The sequence below is a fragment of the Talpa occidentalis genome, unplaced genomic scaffold (genome assembly GCF_014898055.3).
Source record: "Talpa occidentalis isolate TD23 unplaced genomic scaffold, MPIMG_talOcc4v2.1, whole genome shotgun sequence".
NCBI classification, from domain to species: domain Eukaryota; kingdom Metazoa; phylum Chordata; class Mammalia; order Eulipotyphla; family Talpidae; genus Talpa; species Talpa occidentalis.
Window position 1 is genome coordinate 38,296,996 of NW_026555331.1, and position 13,170 is coordinate 38,310,165.

A 13,170-nucleotide genomic window follows, 5' to 3' on the forward strand; every position below is an offset into this window, starting at 1 on the left:
TTCAGTCACCTCACATATTGAATGAAACTGTTAACTTACTCCACGACTAAATTATAACTTGGTTTTCTGAATTGCAAAATGATTGCTGCAAACTGTTTTCTAAGGTAGCTGAAGATTTTCAATAGATTATTCTAAAGGTTAATCAGTAAAATCTCTTGATAATTGGTATCCCAGATCACTTGTGTGCCTGAGAAAATAAAAGGTAATATTTTATTTTCTTTCTCTCTTCTCTTTCTTTCTCTCTGTAATGCATATAGAGACATGTCCCATGGGAGGGAGAGATTCTGGAGGAAGGGAGTGTATATTGCTAAGAAATGCTAATAACCCAACCTGGTAGAGATGGTTATGGTTATCACAGAGGGCCTGTGGAGCAATGATTTTGATGTCTTATGTTGGTACTCATGCTTCAGTTTTTGGTATTTTTTTTTTTTTCCCTAATGCCCCTAAGTCATAAAATGCTACCTGCCAGTCAAACGATTCTTAGTCATTTGTCCCAGGTTGCTGTAATGTGTCTGATACCATTCATTATGTCAAAACACCATCCCCAATCTAGTTTTCTATTGATTCTACCCTGTTTTCATGACTGATTCCTTCAGGGAGCATTCAGCTGCCATAAAACTTTCATCTTGGCACCCAGAATAATACTTGTTCTTGTTTATTTCTAGTAGATCCCATACTCAAGTGTAAACCTTCGGTAGCCATTTTAGGTTAAAATTGTTAGAACAAGAAATGGAGACACTTAAGGGAGTAAATGTTGGCAGCTCGCTTTCAGCTGCAGTGGTGGAGAGGGAGATGACATTGTGTCAGTCAGTAGTGCATGCAAGTGCTCACTGCTGTTTTCTGCCTTGCTCCCTCTCTCTGGCTGAGGGTTCCTGCATGTCTGAGTGTGGGAAACACACATTAATAGTATACTGTATTATGAGTTAAATATTGAACACTTTTTAGAGCTAGCATGTGCATGGTGATATTACAATTATGTGTGTAGATGGTAATTTTGTATTTACTCTGCTGTGTTTCAGCAAAGCTGATTATCCAAATTGAGTAACTTACACTCTGTTGGATATTACCATTTTAAAAGTAACTAGTAATTTGTAGTGTGATCTGCTAGATGAAAGGCTTAAAAAATACAGAGAAGGCTTAAAAAATATGCAGAGAAACTAAATAGAAGAGAGTGAATAGAATATAAATTGAACCCAAATAGAATAATTTGAAAATTATAAAATTCTTAGAGTAGGTATACAATGAGTGGTATGTTTTAACGTAGTTTATTAACCCGATGATTCATAAAATTCATGGCCACCATAGAGTAGTAAAAGTCAAGTGGCTTTCTTTGATCCTGTTTCTACTAGTTATAAAGCCATTCTCAATAGAAATGTTTTGAGGCATGGCCTGATTCATACTCATTATTTCTAAGAGTGCTGTACTGCACTGACCTCAGCAGCAATGACAGGGAACTGAATAGTTTTCCACTAAATTTTTCAACTCCTTACTCTGATTTTAAGTTAATTAGCTGATTTTGTGTCATCATATTTATATTTTCAATATACAATAGAAAGGTTTTGCTTGGGAGAGGTTTCATAACAGTGATTCAGTTTTTAGATGGACTTGGGACAGATTCTGAACTTAAGGGCATCTTCCTTCCCTCCACTTGTCTGCTGGTGTCTATAGTCTGCTGGGTGCAGATGAGGCTTTGCTTTCTGGCAGGGGGTCTTGGCAGAGAAAACTGCAGTTTTCTGTAGAAACCCTTTTTCTCCTACACAGACTGGCACAAGCATGGAGGAAGGACTTTGAAAAGCTACACATCCTGGGGTGACTTTGCTGTGAAATCTGTGGGCTTCTGAACTGAAGTTTGATATTAGCCTCGTCAAAATATGTCACTTCTCCTTGTTCTCCAAGAAGCTGAGAAGAAACTGAATGGCTTGAGTATTCCCTGCAGAGCAGGAGAGAATTCACGAAGACCATATACAGAGAGCTTCCTGCAAACTTCCTCCTAGGAATTCATAGCTGGCTGATTCACATCCTACCACTGGCATTCCTGATGCCCAGTATTAATTGCAGCATTGTTCTTAAGTGTCAAACAACTGTAAACACAGTGAGCGCAGTTCAGAGGTCAGTGGCTGAATAGATTAGAGTATACCCACATGGCAGCTGAGCAGTCACTGGAAAGGAAGAACTAGTTATATACCAATAAGTTAGGAGTTGCAGGAAGTAGTGTTTTATGAATGAAACAAGAGGCAGAAAACTAAGTAAAAATACTGCTTTTTTGAGGAGATGGTCTGTCCCTTTTCTATGCATGTAACTTTCTATATGAATTTTTGAGCATGTGAATATGTGCTTTCCCACATAGGGTGAAATGAATAGGAAGAAAAATATGGAAGGAATCCTGTTAGTTTAAGATGGATTACTTTAGGGATGGCAGAGGGCTGGGGTGGTGTGTTAATGGGATGGGGTGAAGAAAAAGAATGAAGGTAACAAAGCCAAAAAAGAAGGGGGAAAAGTGCACTTAGAAAAATAGGTAAAATGAACCTCTAGTCCTTTCTTTGCATTGGTGGAAGTCATCCTTTTATTAAAACATTACAGTTAGTAGCTATTCTGCTCAAGTACTTAAGGTAATACAGTGCGTTATTGAAGCGTGCCCTCTCTTGAGCCAGCTGCCAGGGTTCAAATCCTAGTGCCATCGCTTCTTGGATATGTGCTCCTGAGAAGTTAAGTAGTTACTTAGTGCCTCTCTGCTCAGTGCCCTCACCTGGATAATAGCTGATTGAGTCTGCATTTTAAATTATTCTCAAGAAGTTAGAAGGAATTGAAAGTCAAGACTATCGACTTGAATAAAGACTAACCTGGGGAGAAATGAAGGCCACAAGAAAGACATTAAAAATAAAAATGAGAAAAGGTAAAATTTGGCATAGAAAGTAAATGTGGCAAATGTTGAAAAAGGGTGTCAAGAAGACAGAAGAAGCTGTGAAGTCTTCTTTGGAGTATATGATGACTTAATTATGAGTGGTTTGAAGATGGGGAGAGTGATAATGATTTGAAATGTTACAAAGCATTGAAATCAACAAAAACCACTGGAGCTGGTTGTGCTGAAAGAAATGCTCAAAGAATAATAGAACATCTTAAAAAATATATAAGAACTGGCTTGAGAGGATTGTGGCTAGCCAAATCTAGGACAATTTGAGCACCAAATAAGTGATGATAATAAGTCATAACCTACAAATAAAACTATTTGAGTTCACATTTATCAAAAATAAATTAGTAAGTGGGAAGAAGAGAAAACTACAAAAAAAAATGACAATTATTAAGTCTAGAAGGAATAAAGAAAATAGAAAATCAGCCCTCAGTCACTACATATAGTAGAGAAATCTGTCTGGCACCAGCTTCAGGCAAGTAAACATCAGAAATTCTAACACCAAAACTGTACCCCCGCTGTGATGAGTATGGACACACCCTGCTGAGATCTACTTCAAAAGAGTGTGGTAGAAGGCCTCCCTGGTGGCGCAATGGTTGAGCTCTGGGCTGCAAAGCTGCCAGCAGCCTCTGCAGCACAGGTTCGATCCCCGGTTGGCCGGCGAGGGTCCCACATGGCACGCAGACCTACCCTGCTGTGCCCACTGCTCCCCTCAGCAGTGTATATCGTCAGTCTGCCTGTTCAGCTCCCCACTCTGGCTCTGGTGAATTCTCTAACCCTCACCTGATTGAATGACACTTCTGCAGCTGTGCCCATGAAGACTGAAATCACACTTCTGCCAGGCTGCCCCCAGCCAGTCACAGTATGATGGAGGCAACTGTGCCTGTCCATTCTTACCTGATGTGGGGTTCATTTTCCTGGAGACACCTCATCCATCTGGCTGAGATTTTCACAGAACTACACTGCAGTCTGATATATACTCCCTTCTTTCCTTACACAAGTTATAGTCATAGATTAGACAAGACAGTATTAAAATAATTGAAAATTTTAGATTGGTTCTTTGTATCAGATGGTACTAATAATTCTGATGGCAAAAGTGCTGAAGAATTCAGAGATAATGAAAGACTCTCATATTTGAAACTAGGTTCTGAAAAATAAAGTTATTTGCACTATTCTTACAATTTCCCTATAAACTTGAAATTCTTATTTCTCAAAAAGTAAATCTGGTGGAATAGGGAGAATGAAGGGATCAAGAAGGCAAACCTGGAGACAAATTGCAAGGCTACTGCCCAGATAAGAAAAAGAGAACAGGCAGGTTGGGAAGGAAAGATAGATTCAAGTGATAAAATTAATGAATTATATATGGAAGATAGGAAAAGGGGTTACTAAAGGTAACCCAACTTGAGCAGTTAAGTAAATGCTTTTATAGTCAGAAAGACTGAGGGAATAATAGGCTTCAGAAGACATTCAAGAGTTCTATTTCAGATCTGTTATAATTGTACATTAAACTCACTCCTTGTAAGGACTTTGGGAATTACTAGTATCAGTAGACAGTTGGTTCCACGTGTCTAGAATTTAGAAGTCTGGGACAGAGGTACCCATTTAGGAGTAGTAAATTTAGGAGTCATTGAGATGGGTGAGATCACCTACAGAGAAGGAGCAGACATTAAAAGACTGTCCACAACTTAAACTGATGACCTCCCACATTTACAGATCATTGAGAGGTAGCTAAGGAGATCTATTATGATGGAACAAATTTAAATAATGACTCATCTGCCCCAGGCTTCTAAAATGGGATGCAGGAAGCACTGCATATTTCCTCAGAAGGCCAATCAGAATTCTGGGTTTGTTAGCACCTTTCTCAGGAAGTGCTCTCTGTTCTAAATTTCCCGCAGTCTGCTCTGGCTGACCATTCCTTCCTTACAGCAGCATACTCCATTGTAACAGAGGCCTAAAACAGGCTTTTCTCTAAATCTGGTTTTAAATTTGCATATAGAGTATGCTCACGCCATAAAAGAACTTTGGGAATTACTTTTTCTCCTGGGACTCATTAGAAACTTCCTGGGTTACCAACAGGTAACTATATGCTTTATTACATTTATAAGAGAGAGACGACTACTCATTATTAGTGTAATCATCAAAGGGAATTGTAAATTAGAGTTTTCCTAAGAAATATAATTTTTAAGTTCCAGGCTACTTAAGTATTCATTCACAAAACATGCTTATTTGAAAAATTTTCACTGAACTATACCAAACATAGGGATTGCTTTTGTATCTTTCATATGTTTGCTGTTTCACAGATTGAATAAAAATCACAGCATTTTGTAGATAAAGATAAAGGCTGGGCCTTTTGGGGTACCCCAGTAACAGAGGAGGAGGAGGAAAACAAAAACAAGACTAAACAGACCTGTAGTTGCAGTAAAAAAGAACACAAAAAGGTGTTCTTGATGACATGTTGGCAGGGTATTTCTGAAATGAATCTGTCTCAGTGTGCCTAAGATCGGTATTTTGTATAACTTTTACTTAAGGTTATCTTGAGAGGACTGATGATAAAATAAGCCTTGAAGAATCTTACCTGATCTGTCAGTTGAACAGAAAGAGTTCTGTCTCTGCTCTGTATTTGCTTGGGGGAGGTGTCACTAAATGGACTTTGGCACTGATTTCCCTCTAGGTCTGTGTTCCCTGTCCTCACAGTCATGAGCTAGAATTCCTGGCTCCTAAGCCTTTAAAATGTCAATAGTGAAATCACCAGTATCAGTGCTCTTCAGTACTTGAATGGTATTTGCCATTTCACAGCCGAGGAAGAGGCTGGAAAAAGTCTCTCTGTGTCCCTGGCCTGTGCACAATTGCCTTTCTTCTCTTTCCTGGAGTAGACCAGGGATCCTGATTAGCATTCAGCTGAAGCAGATGTGTGCAAATCAAATGTTTCATAGTCCTACAGATGCCTCCTAATGTATACCTAAAGCTTATGCTGTCTCAGAGGCAATTTGTCTTGCTGTTTGTCTTTTTTCTCATTGTATTGCCAGCATCTGGCATACATGGATGGAGTGTGACTTTCTTCTTTTATTGGATTTAATAAATATTCAAAAATATAGACTCTTAATTTTTTATATATGTGATATAAATGCCAGGAAATATAATTTAAATACTCATAATTATGTCACACCAGAAGATCTTTCTTTCTCTGGATTACTGAAAACAAGAACATTTAATTTCCTGTGAATTTAACAGAAACTTTCTGAACATTTTAAACAATTCATTAAGGTTGATACAGAGTTCAGTATAATGAAAGTAGTCGATAGGGTATTTTTTTTACTTTTAGTTCTTTTTTTTTTTTTTAAAGATTTATTTATTTATTTATACAAGCACTGGGTACAGTCAGAAGTGCGGGAGGGTGAGAGAATTCACCAGAGCCAGAGGGGAGAGCAGAGCAGGCAGACTGACGAAGTACACTGCTAAGGGGAGCAGCAGGCGGCAGGAGAGGTCTGCACGCCATGTGGGACCCTCGCCCGGTGGCTGGGGATAGATTCAGCGCTGCAGAGGCTGCAGGCAGCTTCACAACCCAGCACTCAACCGCTGCACCACCGAAGAGGCCCTAGTTCTGTTTTTTAAAATGTTCTTGCATGTTAGAAATTTTCATATTTCATTAAAATGTGGTCATTTCTTGTTTAATTGTGTATGTGTGCATGTCTTTAGTAAGAGAGAGAAAGAAGGAGAAACATCAATTAACTCCCTCTTCACATCCTTTGCTCAGTTTCCTATTATGGTGCTTATCTTTTTGTCGCTGATATGCAATGGCAGCATCTTAACCTTTTGCTATTTGTACAAGATGTATTGGAATTATAGATATGGATAAAATTTTTCTAATTTTATCTAGTGAAAATAAAGTAGCAATTAAATTTTCCCCTTTACCACAGAACATATGAATTGACCAAATGATGTGCTAGTTACATGAGTAAATTCGAAAGAAAACAAAGCTATGACTTAAATTCTATTTAATATTTAAGTATCAATAATCCTCTACAAGTAGTCTGTTTCATTTATATATTATGGCCCTTTTCAAAGTAAGTAAAATTCATGAAGTGATTTCATGAAATTCACATGCAAATGCATAAAGTTTTACATTATATTACTGTATTGCAATATCCATATTAGGTTCTTACTGAGGACATACTGGTGTGGTTAAAAGAAATGTAAATGATTTTTTTTTTTTTATGTAGAAAAGAGATCCACTACGGAAATTGGAATCTGTGTAATAAATCTATAATTTAGATCCTATTTGTCCATTGAAATCTGTTACATATCTGGAATTATTCTTTTGAAAAAAGTATGCCATACTCTAGTTAAGCTTTGATACTCTTCCTAGGACAGAAAGCAGAGATTTCCATAGTAACAATCTAGGGTTTTCTCTAGTGACGCACCCACTCACCTCCTGGGAATTTTGTGTACTTTTCTATTCCTTATAATCTGGCTTGCTCATATTCATATAATCCCAAGGTTTAAGTATAAGACAACATTTTTTGAGCTCCTACTGTGTGGCAGGCACACTTCCAAGCATTTCACACATATGATCTAACTTTGTGAGGTAGAACATATTAGTCTTCTTCACAGATGAGGAAATTAAGGGGCAGAGAATTACTTGAAAACACAGTTTGATTACAGATCTGAGCCTTTCCATTTTCTAGACAAGAACTCCTCAGTCATGACTGGGTTACAAGTATGCTCAGATATGCAAATGCCACTGGTAATGCTGGGCAAAGCATCCCCAGTCTGGTCCTGAACTAGGCAGTGTCCATTTACACCAGCACGCTGCACAAAGATGATTGTGTTCCCTGTGTACCATGATGTGAAAGAGTTAGATAAGCATACTGCCTTATAGCAAAGAAAATGTTTAGAGAAAACATAATAACTGCGTTAACCTAATTTTGACATTAAAATAAATTTTCAGATTCAGCAATCCTATGACAAGTGATAACTTGTATACTTTATGTAATTATATGTTGTGTTGCTTCTTGTCCAAGTTTTACATATGAAAAAAGGCTTGAAAGCAAAGGCTAAAAATTCTTCCATTGATATTTTGTTATGATTCATATTAACTGTTCTTAATTGTACAATAGGCAACATTAATCCCAGCTAAAGTTACCATGAAATCTTGTTAATATTAAACATTAATTATTTTTGATAAATCATTCCATGTGAACCACCTACTTTCCAGTTAACTAGAACTTGCAAATGTTGTGACTTGCATGCTAGGTACCACAAAGAACACAGGGTGAATAGGGTTAATAAGGGGATGCTATCTATAGAAGTGAGACTTGTAAGTTAAAAAGAAAGAAGGAAGAAAAAGAGGGAGGAAAAGACAGAGGGAGGAGGGAAAAAAAGAATAGATATGCTGTCTTGATGAAGAAAGACTGGTTGTTCAAGGGCCTTCAGTGTTCAGGAATATTGAAGTGACCTGAAGACTTCTCATCACTTCAGTATCAGAATGAAAGAGAGACAAAATATTTGGAATCCTGGACACCTTTGAAACAGCTCAGGGGAACCCAATTGCTAGTCCCAATTGACTTAAATAAAAGTATAGTGACACATAAAATACGCACTCAAATGTTTTCATTGTGTTTAAGATGATTTGTTCACAATACTTACTCATAGAAACTCATCTAGTAGTATAGTTTGCAGCTTTCCAGATTTCACCTCAATAGAAATTTTTAGGTAAAGATAAACATGTTGTAGATGAGTTAAAGAGGAAAAATTCACTTCTTAATTGCAATAATGAGCAAATTATTATGCCCACTTACATGTTTGGTTTGGTTTACCACCTTGGAGGAGCCATCTTTCACACTCAGATTATTTGTCATGTGGTCCGGATACCTGATTACATGTGAAAGTGAGGGGGAAGCAAAGGTGATTCTGAAGTTGCTTCACTGACTCGATAATAATGGGCCACTATGAAGAAGTAGTTATATTGTGGTCAAGTATAGAAGACATGAAACTTAACACTTCAACTCTTCCTTAAGTGGCAATAAGTATTTGCACAATCATCTCCACTGACCATCTCCAAAATTTTTCCATCACCTCAAACTGAAACCATGTACCCATTAAACAATAATTTCCCATTTCTCCCCCACCCAGATCCTAGAAGCCACCATCCTACTTTACTTTCTGTCCTTATGAGTTCTCCTATTTCAGGTACCTATTTCACAAAGTAAAATCACACAAAATTTTCCCTTTTATAGATAGCTTATTAAGAAATTCTTAATAGCAAAAGTGAAATGCAGACTTTTAGTCATTCATTTCTGGGATTCTGATACTGCATGGGCCCTGACCAATAAGCCTAAATTCCACCATCTTCTTGATAGTGGTAACTATAGGGACAATCTCCACAAGAGGAAAATAGTCTCCACAGGGCATGCATTAGGTGCCAAATCTAGTTCCACAGGCACAGAATTTGGGGGGCGGGGTGCGTAGAGGAAAATGCAAAATCTGAAAATATTTCTGCAAGATAGCTTTTAAATGTGATCTGTCTTGGGCCTCCCTGGTGGCACAGGCAGTTGAGCACCGTGCTGTGAAGCTGTCTGCAGCTTCTGCAGTGCCGGTTCGATCACATGGCAGTGCAGACCTCTCCTGTCTCACCCACTGCTCCCCTCCGCAGTTATTTCGTCAGTCTGCCTGTTCTGTTCCCCGCTTTGTCTCTGGTGAATTCTCTCACCCTCCCGCATATCTGGCCTGTACCCCACTTTTTGTATAAATAAATAAATCTTAAAAAAAAAAAGTGATCCGTCTCACAACTCCTTTTCTAAAATGATTGCAAATTGTGCAGTCAGTAAACAGAATAAGTGGTGAGGAGGCATAAATATTAGAAAACAACAAAGGCCTAAGTCAAGACATAAAATTAATTGTATAAAAGAAGTTCTATTTAAAAAAAAATTCTCACAGATGTGCAGCAATTGCACAAACTGTTTCTTTTTATCTTGTATATGAACTAAATGAGCTGTATCCCTGCCTGGCAAATCTGCATTCCTTCAGTTCTACATAATGATGCCATTTCCTGCACAGAACGCAAGAATTGTTAGGCCTGTAACCATCAAGTCCCAAGGAAGTTGTTTCTGTAGCAACAAATCACCCACATGAAATCTCTTAGGGTTTTTATTTCTTTATGCCAATGACTTTTCAATGCAAATGCAGCTATACCAGCCAAGTGGAACTTTCTGAAACTGCTGCTAAAAGATCTGCAAGCAGTTGGTTTCTCCTTAGCTCCATAACTTCACCTGGTCTTTCTGAAGCCCATGGCTCATGTTACCATAACAGTTACTGCAAACAACATATGCCACCTCTGCTGCTATCTTTGTATGATCCTGGGCAAGCAATTTATTACCTCTGAATCCTGGCTGTTTGATCTATACAATAAATAAGAGGGTAACGGCAGGTTGTAGAAATGTCTAGCACGGTGTGTGTCACGTAGTAAGACACAGAGGTAAACATATGTTAAGGACAGGAGCACGTAAGTGAGAATGTTGTACTTCTCCAGCCCTCTTTCTCCTGGAGACTTTCTCATGTCCCTCTCAACAACCATCTCTCACCTTCTTGCGTCAGTATTTGGGGAACTGAAATTTCCACTTCATTTGCCCTCTGGTAGCGAGGTCTGGCCAACATCCGGCATGGTGCCCAGCACAGGCTAAGCTGCAGGCTGGAAATCACTACCCTTGTGATTTAATTACCTTTATCTCATCCAGACCCTTGGGCCTTAGGACTCTGCCTGCTGCTTCGCAGAGCTAGTTTGATAGCCTCCTATCTGTAGCTTTTAATCTAAAACAAATGGCTCTGATTTAGGCAGACATTTGAAAGGCCACTATGATAATGGAGAGAAAAATTCTGTAAGGACTAAAGCAAAATTAAGTGCTATATCTTATGATCACTCTGGGCTCTCTGTCAAAAATGGAAATGCTATGTTGGGTATTTTTATTTCTTTGAAATCTTGTTGTAATTTATTGAGTGTTTCCTATTGCCCAGGCATGAAGCTATGTACCTCACTTACAGGATTTCATTTAATCTACTGAGCAATCTTACAAGATAGGTGCCACTCTTACCCCTTTTATAGATAAAGCAACAAAGGTTAAGAAAGGTTAATTTCATACAGAAGAGGCAGCACTAGATCACAACCCGGCCAACTCCTGGGCAGGATGTTCAGTGTATGTTCAAATGCAGTTACTCAGTCCAGAAAAGAGAAGACTGAGTTGTTCCTTTAAGTTAGGGAGCATGTGGAGGGCTTTCAATGATGGTCCTTTTCACTGCATATCTCCCCAGTCCCAATCCCCTTTATTTTTCTTTTATTGAGGTCTTTAGTTCAATTTTTTATTTTTTTAAAGATTTATTTATTTATGCATATAAGAACTGGGGTACAGGCCAGAGATACAGAGGGGTGAGAGGATTCACCAGAAACAGAGTGGGTAAAGGAACAGGTGATCTACTGAAATGAACTGCTGAGGGGAGCAGTGGGCAAGTCAGGAGAGGTCTGCTGTGCCATGTGGGTAGCTCCCTGTACGGCTGGGGATTGAGCTGCTGCTGCAGAGGCTGTGGACAGCTTCACAGTGCTATGCTTAACCCTTTACACCATCAGGGAGGACCCCTTAGTTTAATTTTTTAACACTAAATTCATTTGTTCTCTGTTCTTTGCAGTAAGAAACAAGGCTTCCAGAGAGCCATACAATTGTATACATATGAAATTCCTTGTCAAGGACGCAGTGCCATGCTGTATCTATTCAAGAATAAACGGTGACCTCAGTGATTCTTGTGGTTGGAATTTTTCTTTTGTAATCAACGTAAGTTAGACCATTTGATTGTTGTTCTGTAAAGGTATGCCTGCAAATTAAGAATTAGGGATGCTTCCCATACAATGTTTCTTACAGGAAGAAATACATAGCTCTATGTGTAGAATTTACTGTTTACATGCATGATATTCACATCAAAGACATCTTTACAGACACATCACCCAAAGCAGTGATAGTGAAGGCAAAGATAAACAGCTGGGACTACATCAAATTTAAGAGCTTCTGCACAGCAAAAGAGACAATAACAAAAACAAAGAGAAACCCCACCAACTGGGAGAACATTTTTGCACACAACACTAATGATAAAGGACTGATCACCAAAATCTACAAAGAGCTGATGAGACTCAACAACAACAAAGAAAATAATCCAGTCAAAAAATGGGCAGAAGAGCTAAAAAGAAACTTCTCTGAAGAGGAAATGCAAATGGCCAACAGGCATATGAAAAAATGTTCAACATCACTTGTCATCAGGGAAATGCAAATCAAAACTACCATGAGATACCATCTTACACCAGTGAGAATGGCACATATTAAAAAAACTAGCAACAACAAATGTTGGCGAGGGTGTGGAGAAAAAGGAACTCTTCTGCACTGTTGGTGGGAGTGCAAACTGGTCCAACCACTATGGAGAGCTGTGTGGAGATTTCTGGACCTACTAAACATAGAGCTTCCATAGGATCCAGCAATTCCACTCCTAGGTATTTACCCAAAGGACACAGAAACATCAATTCCAAAGAATTCCTGCACCCCTATGTTTATAGCAGCACTATTTACAATAGCTAAGCTTTGGAAACAGCCCAAATGCCCAAAAATAGATGACTGGATCAAGAAGATGTGGTACATATACACCATGGAATATTACTCAGCATTCAAAAAAGATAAACACATGCAATTTGCAGCAACATGGATGGCGCTGGAAGGGATCATGCTCAGCGAAATAAGCCAGAAAGAAAAAGAAAAATACCGGATGGTCTCATTCATAGCAGGAATCTAGAATACGTAAATAAGGGACCAGGAAAATGAATAACTATAAGAAAGTGAAAATCAAAATCAACAAAAAACTATGAACCAGAGACACTTTTTGGGGGGTGGGGGCGGGAGGGGAAGGATTGGGGTCAGAATAGGGGGGTTGCAATTGTATGGGGAATATAAAAATAAAATTTATTATTTAAAAAAAAAAGAATTTACTGTTTACGTGGGGAAAAAAATCAGAAATCATTTGGAAGATTTTATGTGGGTTTTGACAGTTGTCTTCAAAGTGGGTCCGTAAGATAGTCCCTTAGAAAGGTTCTTTTCCTTCTATGAGAATTCTGATTTCTATTCTTTTTTTGCTCAATATTTAAAAATTTCTATGTTATATACTTTTAATTGTACATAAGTGTTTTATAATATACTTAATATATAATTTATATTTGATATTATATACTATTATGT

General features: G+C 38.2%; 1 protein-coding gene and 1 long non-coding RNA gene across 2 annotated transcripts in view; one reads left to right on the forward strand and one right to left on the reverse strand.

Moving 5' to 3' along the window:
* Positions 1-13,170, reverse strand: part of NECAB1 (N-terminal EF-hand calcium binding protein 1) — a 265,090-nt gene that overhangs the window by 218,937 nt on the left and 32,983 nt on the right. The window lies entirely within an intron of this gene.
* The window catches only part of LOC119239912 (uncharacterized), a 35,500-nt gene continuing 26,338 nt past the window's right edge, over positions 4,009-13,170 (forward strand). The window contains exons 1-2 of the long non-coding RNA XR_005124039.2: positions 4,009-4,984; positions 11,585-11,727. This is a non-coding gene — a long non-coding RNA (uncharacterized LOC119239912). The remainder of the gene's footprint in view (positions 4,985-11,584; positions 11,728-13,170) is intronic.